The sequence below is a fragment of the Giraffa tippelskirchi genome, chromosome 9, assembly GCF_054371585.1.
Source record: "Giraffa tippelskirchi isolate mGirTip1 chromosome 9, T2T-mGirTip1v1.2.pri, whole genome shotgun sequence".
Classification (NCBI taxonomy): Eukaryota; Metazoa; Chordata; class Mammalia; order Artiodactyla; family Giraffidae; genus Giraffa; species Giraffa tippelskirchi.
In genome coordinates, this window is record NC_137283.1 from 158624805 (window position 1) to 158632836 (window position 8032).

Here is an 8032-nt window from a genome sequence, read left to right on the forward strand (position 1 = left end):
ACTTAACACAGCAGAGACCAACATGGACATGCACCTTCCTCCATCTTGTGGTATGCCAGCTGGGACACTTGGTGGCCAAGGTCAGAGCAGCGAGGAAAGAAGACAGAAAAGACAAGACTAGGCTTTTAATTACCTTCGCCTGAAATTGACTCACACTAATTCTGCTCACAGTCCATTGGCCAGAACTAGTCATAAGGACCCAACTTAACTATAAGAAATACTGATGAAATGGAGCGGGATCTTAGGGCCCTTCCCCACCCCCATCCCACCATGTCCTCACTCCATCTTTTGTCTGTGGGAAAACTTTAGCCAAAGAATAAGTTTAATCGGAGAAATGAGAAAACGCAAGAACAAAAGAAAATAGTCCAACAAGACTAAATAATAATAGTTCTAGTCATTAAGCAAAGCCAAGGACCTTTAGTTCCTCCTCAAAGGCTGTAGATAATATTTTGATCCATATCCTGTGAGCTGTCTTGTAGATACTGAAACTCCCACCAGGTGGAAGAAGTTAACTGCATAAGTCCAGACTGTAGCCATGACATAAGCTGCCACAATTTGGGAGAGTTGGCCTCAAGGAAATGGGAACAAACCAATCTTGGAACTGAAGATTATGGACTTAAAATAATCAAGATGATGCTGGTCAGACCACCAATGATGGATTTCAAGATCACTGTCAGAGCTGACCGGGCTCTTTCTGCATGTAGCCCCCTCCCTCTGCCTATAAAAATTCTTGCCTCCTGATTGTCAGGGAGAAGGGGAGCTGGCCTTCGGACAGGAGTCTGTCCTCCCCCAACACAGGTGGCCAGCATCCAAAATAAAGCAAACTTTTCTTTCCACCAACCTTGCCTCTTTATTGGCTTTTGAGCAGCAAGCAGTCAGACCCCACTTCTGGTTATACTGACATATGTAAGGGGGCAAATAAATATTTGATGAACACTGTCTCTGCAACACGCTGAGGTCAGAAAATTATACAGACTTTTGCTATGGGAGACAACTGCTGCTTCTGTCACCCAACATGGTTCCCTGCTCCCTCCACTGCAGCAGAACTGCTCCTCCTCAAGCTGTGTGGAGCCAAAATTTCAAAGGTGGCCACATTATCCAGTCTGTGTGTGGATTGGGTGGACTGTGTGTAGACAACCAAAGTCTTAGTGTGGAATTTTCCACTTCAGTGTTCAAAATTGCACCAAAGGTAGCACAATGCAGTTCATACACTGAAGACCCAGATGGTGGTCTAGTTGCTCAGTCACGTCCGACTCTTTTGCAATCCTATAGACTATAGCCCACAAGGCTCTTCTGTCCATGGGATTTCCCAGGCAAGAATGCTAGAGTAGGTTGCCATTTCCTTCTCCAGGGAATCTTCCAGAACCGGGGATTGAACCCATGTCTCCTGCATTGGCAGGCAGAATTGTTTTACCACTAGCGCCACTTGGGAAGCCCTAACTACCCAGAGTTAGATCAAATTTCACAGGTTAAGGGCACTGTCCTCTACAGCCCACCCTCACTTCAGGTACCAGCCCAAGCCACCCACACTTCTGACCCACTGTTGCAAATGCAGGGGTTCCCACCAGCTCCTCGGGTTTGATAATTCACTAGGACAACTCATAGTACTCAGGAAAACACTATCTGGATTTATTATAGCAAAAGGATACCAAACAAGAACAGTCAAATGAAGAGACGCATGAGGCATTACGTGGGAAGGTTCCAAATGCAAAGCTCTTGTGTCCTCAGGATGAGTCACTCTTCTAAGACATTGACATACTCATCAGAGTTTTTACTAGGGTTTCACTCTATAGCTACGTGATGGGGCCATTGGCCATGAGATTGAACTCAATCTTCACTCTCTTTCGCCCATGGACAGTGGGGCTGATATTACTTGGTTCATAGCCCCAACCCTCTAATTACATGGTCGGCCCTTCTGACCTGGCCAGCCCCCATCCTAAAACTATGTAGGGGCCAACAATGAGTCACCTCATATAAACTCAGGTGTGGTCCAAGAACCCACAGATGAATTACAAAGGCACTCCTATCACTCGGGAAATTCCGAGAGTTTTGAGGCTTTCTTCCAGGAACCAGGGATGGAGGCCAGCCAAATTCATCATACAACAGCTGGGATGATGAAAGTCTGTAGCTGCCGGCTACCAGGTCACCTGCCCTTCACTCATTCCCTCTGCCCACCCCCATCACCTACCACAGAGAGGAAAACCCTGGTAATGAGAGAGAATAAACTAACACAAAGAGAGGATGAGCTGAGACATGGAGAGTGAGAGCAAGCCCTGACTACACAGGCTGATTTCTTCAATGCAGCCCTGTCTCTCCCAGTTACAGGAGTCAGTAAATCTCAACGCTTACTTAAGCTGCATGGATTTAAATTCTTGTCACTCGAAATCCAAAAAAAAAAAAAAAAACAAAATTAATAGCCTTCCCTTCAGGAGCATACCATTTGAATGAAGGGTGACATGTACAAATGAAAAATGACATGACAATTCTCAGGCAACAGTTTAAGAATAATCATACATTCATTCCATTCATTCATGATTAAGTACTGCAGGAGAAAGAACTATTCTTACCAAGGAAGATCCAAAAGCGATGACATTCACTTTTATTCCAGTTCTCACTTTATTCAACAACATTCCGGTGCTTGGAATGACAGGACAAAGGTACTATGAAACATATCTAAAAGCAGGAGGAACACAAGGAAGAGTTGGATCTTACTTTATGCATCAGGGTGTTCACCATCATCCCCATGGGAGTGGAGGCCACTAGGAGTACAGTAGAGGCATAAAATTCTGAAAATACATATTGCTTTTAAAACCAAAAACAAGCTTTAATTTGCAATCTCTTTTTTAAAATATTAATGTATATCTTTCAAAGTAGGTTAAAAAGCTTATTTCAATGAAAGAAAAGTGGAGAGCAACAATGGCAAATCACACAAGTAGCAACATGCTCCTCTTCACAAAACACTGAGAATCACTACTTTATACAATAGGTGTGTTTCTGAGAATCCCTCTGTGACTCCTTGATTCAGGTCCTATTTTACCATCAATTACCATGATTATTTCAGATCGATGGGCTGCTCCATTCAATCAGACAATCAATGGTGTTTCATCTCCCCACTAGCCCCTGATGGGTCAGTAAGCTAAGCAAAGTAAGTGCTGAACAGGCATCGCTCCTCCAGAAAGTATATTTCATGATTCCAGCAGAATCCTAAGTCCATGGTGAGTGTTGTAAGTAGGGACTGCTTGACAGAGCACCACTTCGAGAAAGTCTCATCAGAGTCACCCTGATAGCATCCTTCCACAGGGTGAAGCTGTTGGCTTCAGTGTGACTTGCACAGTTCTCTGAGACAAGCTCCACCTCCAGCATCAGACCATAGAGTTTTGACAGAGAGCTTTGGTCCTAAGGATGTTCCTGAATCTGAGGAAGACGGCCAGGATCTGAAAACCCTAGAGGGCAGGCGAGACAGTGACTATTGACAGTTGATAGGCTCAGAGGCTGTGAAATTATCTGTTGAATGAAGCCCTTTGACTGCATGGATCACAACAAACTGTGGAAAATTCTTCAACACATGGGAATACCAGACCACCTTACCTGCCTCCTGAGAAATCTGTATGCAGGTCAAGAAGCAATAGTTAAAACCAGACATGGAACAACGAACTGGTTCCAAATTGGGAAAGGAGTACGTCAAAGCTGTATATTGTCATCTTGCTTATTTAACTTCTATGCAGAGTACATCACGCAAAATACTGTACTGGATGAATCACAAGCTGGGATCAAGATTTCTGGGAGAAATATCAATAACCTCAGATATGCAGATGATACAACTCTAATGGGAGAAAGTGAAGAGGAACGAAAGAGCCTCTTGATGAGGATAAAACAGGAGAGTGAAAAAGCTGGCTTAAAACAGTGTTCAAAAAACTAAGATCATGGAATCTGATCCCATCAGTTCAGGGCAAATAGATGGGGAAAAAGTGGAAACAGCAACAGATTTTTATTTTCTTGTGCTCTAAAATCACTATGGATGGTGACTGAAACCACGAAATTAAAAGACTCTTGTTCCTTGGAAGAAAAGCTATGACAAACCTAGACAGCATATAAAAAAGCAGAGACATTACTTTGTTGACAAAGGTCTGTATAACCAAAGCTATAGTTTTTTCAGCAGTCATGTATGGATGTGAGAGTTGGACCAGAAAGAAGGCTGAGCACCCAAGAATTGATGCCTTCCAATGAGGGTGCAGGAGAAGACTCTAGAGAGTCCCCTGAACGGCAAGGAGATCAAACCAGTCAATCTTAAAGGAAATCAGCCCTGCATATTCATTGGAAAGACCGATGCTGTAGCTCAAGCTCCAATACTTTGGCCACCGGATTCGAAGAACTGACTCATTGAAAAAGACCCTGATGCTGGAAAAGATTGAAGGGAAGAGGAGAAGGGGGTGACAGAGGATGAGATGGTTGGATGGCATCATCAACTCAGTGGACATGAGTTTGTGAAAACCCTGGGAGATAGTGAAGGACAGGGAAGCCTGGCATGCTGCAGTCCATGAGGTCACAAAGAGTCGAACACAACTTAGTGACTCAACAAACAAAGCAAACAAAACACATTGTGACATCCTTTGTAGCAAAGGATCTTTTTGCTAAAATGACATCACCTCCATGAGCCTGTAATTTTGGTAAATTCTGAATCCTGGGAATCAGTTCAGTTCAGTCACTCAGTCATGTCTGACTCTGCAACCTCATGAACTGCAGCATGTCAGGCCTCCCTGTCCATCATCAACTCCCAGAGTCCACCCAAACCCATGTCCATTGAGTCAGTGATGCCATCCAACCATCTCATCCTCTGTCGTTCCCTTCTCCTCCTGCCCCCAATCCTTCCCAGCATCAGGGTCTTTTCAAATGAGTCAGCTCTTCACATCAGGTGGCCAAAGTATTGCAGTTTCAGCTTCAACATCACTCCTTTCAATGAACACCCAGGACTGATCTCCTTTAGGATGGACTGGTTGGATCTCCTTGCGGTCCAAGGGACTCTCAAGAGCCTTCTCCAACACTACAGTTCAAAAACATCAATTCTTCGGCGCTCAGCTTTCTTTATAGTCCAACTCTCACATCCATACATGACCACTGGAAAAACCATAGCCTTGACTAGACGGACCTTTGTTGACAAAGTAATGTCTCACTTTTTAATATGATATCTAGGTTGGTCATGACTTTCCTTCCAAGGAGTAGGCGTCTTTTAATTTCATGGCTGCAATCACCATCAGCAGTGATTTTGGAGCCCAAAAAAGTAAAGTCTGACACTGTTTCCACTGTTTCCCCATCTATTTGCCATGAAGTGATAGGACCAGATGCCATGATTTTAGTTTTCTGAATGTTGAGCTTTAAGCTAACTTTCTCACTCTCCTCTTTCACTTCTATCAAGAGGCTCTTTAGTTTTTCTTCGCTTTCTGCCATAAGGGTGGTGTCATCTGCATATCTGAGGTTATTGATATTTCTCCCGGCAATCTTGATTCCAGCTGTGCTTCCTCCAGCCCAGCGTTTCTCATGATGTACTCTGCATATAAGTTAAATAAGCAGGGTGACAATATACAGCCTTGACATACTCCTTTCCCAATTTGGAACCAGTCTGTTGTTCCATGTCCAGTTCTAACTGTTGCTTCCTGACCTGCATACAGATTTCTCAAGAGGCAGGTCAGGTGGTCTGGTATTCCCATCTCTTTCAGAATTTTCCACAGTTTATTGCGATCCACACAGTCAAAAGCTTTGGCATAGTCCATAGAGCAGAAATAGATGTTTTTCTGGAACTCTCTTGCTTTTTTGGTGATCCAATGGATATTGGCAATTTGATCTTTGGTTCCTCTGCCTTTTCTAAAACCAGCTTGAACATCTGGAAGTTCACGGTTCACGAATTGCTGAAGCCTGGCTTGGAGAATTTTGAGCATTACGTTACTAGCGTGTGAGATGAGTGCAATTGTGCGGTAGTTTGAGCATTCTTTGGCGTTGCCTTTCTTTGGGATTATAATATATCTCATATCTACTGAACTTTTCATGATGACCAAGAGCTTCCAACACTGTGGTTTAGGAAACTGGGACTTCAGAACATGTACCAACAGCATCTTTGTCACCTGCTGCTAAGCAGTGGAACTCGGATGTGATTGCTTGTTCCACTCCAAAACCCACACTCTACACACCTGCTCCCTCAGCCGCAAGTTGCCAGCGTTGCTGTGGAGGGTATCCCACTCTTCACCTACAGCCTGGTCAAACTCCCCTTCCTGTCCTCCGAGACCGGGGCAAGTTCTTCAGTCTGACCAAGACGCCAGAGGATTACACCATCATTGTCAATGAGGAGGGCTTCCTGGAACTGCCCTCCTCAGAACACCTGGGTGTGGCCGATGCTGCCTGGCTGGCCCTCAATGTGGTGTCTGGCGGCAGAAGCTTCTCCAGTTTCCAGCCCATCGGTCTGACCAAGATGTCAAGTCGGTCATCGCCCTGCTGGCCAATCAGAACACCTCTGTGTCCATGCTGTCCACCTACCAGATGGACTTCATCCTGGTGTGTGAGTAGGACCTACCCTTCGTCACCCACACCTTGTCATCAGAGTCCACCACCCTGCCCGCCGTCAATAGTGAGACGCTGGCAGCTGAGACCCTCGGCATCACGCACAGCTTCATGAAGCCCAAGGGGGTCCAGAGGCCCGTCATCCACCCACTGTCTAGCCCAAGAAACAGGTTCTGTGTCACCAGCCTGGACTCTGACACACCGCCCACTGTTGCCACACTCCTTATGGACGTCACGTTCTACTCCAGTGGACTGAAGGACCCCCTGGCGTCCTCCGGCGATAACTGGGGCCACATCCGCTTCTTCTCCTTCTCCCTCATCGAGGGTTAATCTCCCTGGTGATGGATGACCAGACCCAGCAGAGGTTTTCTAGTAGTTTTTTGCTCACAAGCGCATCTGGGGGGCTCTGGAAGATGGTGCGGATTGGAGGACAGCCTCGGGGATTTGATGAGTGCACCGTCGTGGTCCAGATCTCAGAGCCCTTGGCCGCCCCAGACGTCCCCACCGACTACAACAGCACCTTCAAGTTCCTCCACGCACTGGTGCCAGAAGAAAACATCAGCGCCCTGAAAGTCAGCCAAGCAGAAAAATAAGGAGAGCCTCTTCCGTTCCTCCCCATCCGTGCCCCCAGGCCTGGGCCCAGCCCCACCCTGAGGACTCTTGCAGTATTTCTCAAAAGGCTAGAAAATTGGCCCTGCGGCCCCCAAGGATGGGTCTCTAGGAGACACTTCCGATGGCTGGAACCCAAACCAAGGCCTCCCCATGCCCTCCTGCCTTCCTGGAGTCCCCAGATCCTCCAGTGAGACCCCCACTTCTTCTCCCACCCCAGAAAATGATGTCTGGGGCCCAGGGAGTTGCAAACCGAGCCACCGGCCTCACCCAGGGGTGGGGAGGAGGGGCATTGGCAGATGCCGAAGGAAGCTGGCTCCTTCTACAAGACACTGGGGTACCGATTCTCCTGTCATCTTGGGGGACTGGTTGAGCAGGGCAGAGTTCACGGAGCCCAGGAAGGCCCTTGTGAGGGCAAGGGCTCTGGATCCTGTGTTTGCTGGTCTCTTGTTCCATCAGCTCTGGGCTGGTTCCCACAGACTGGAGGCCAGTGGATGGTGGTGTGCTGGTGAGGCTCCAAGGGAGCCCGGGGTCGGGGGGAGCTGAGTTGGGCGGGGACCCCAGCCACCCAGAACCTTGCCTGCCAACCACAGGGCCTGTGTCCCAACTCCCAGCAAGACTGCCAAGGGGGTCCTGTCCAGACCCTCCCCACCACAAGTGCTCGTCCTCGGGGGAGCAGGGTTCCCAAGAGACCTACCAGCCTGGAGCACGAGCTCGTAAGTCCTCTCCTTTCCCCGGACCCTCCTGGAGCCGGCAGAGCCTCGGTTCTCCCCAGGTGGGGGCGTCCCCAGCATTCTGGGCTGGGGTTTTCTTAGTTCACCCCCACCTCCCCAGCAATCGACTAGACCGGCCCAGGGCTCCCCTGTTGTCCTGC

The 8032-nt window shown here is 47.5% G+C and overlaps 1 pseudogene; it reads left to right on the plus strand.

Moving 5' to 3' along the window:
- The first annotated feature begins 6179 nt into the window (after positions 1-6179).
- LOC145521941 (cytosolic arginine sensor for mTORC1 subunit 2 pseudogene) lies at positions 6180-7142 on the plus strand (annotated as a pseudogene).
- The last annotated feature ends 890 nt before the right edge of the window (positions 7143-8032 follow it).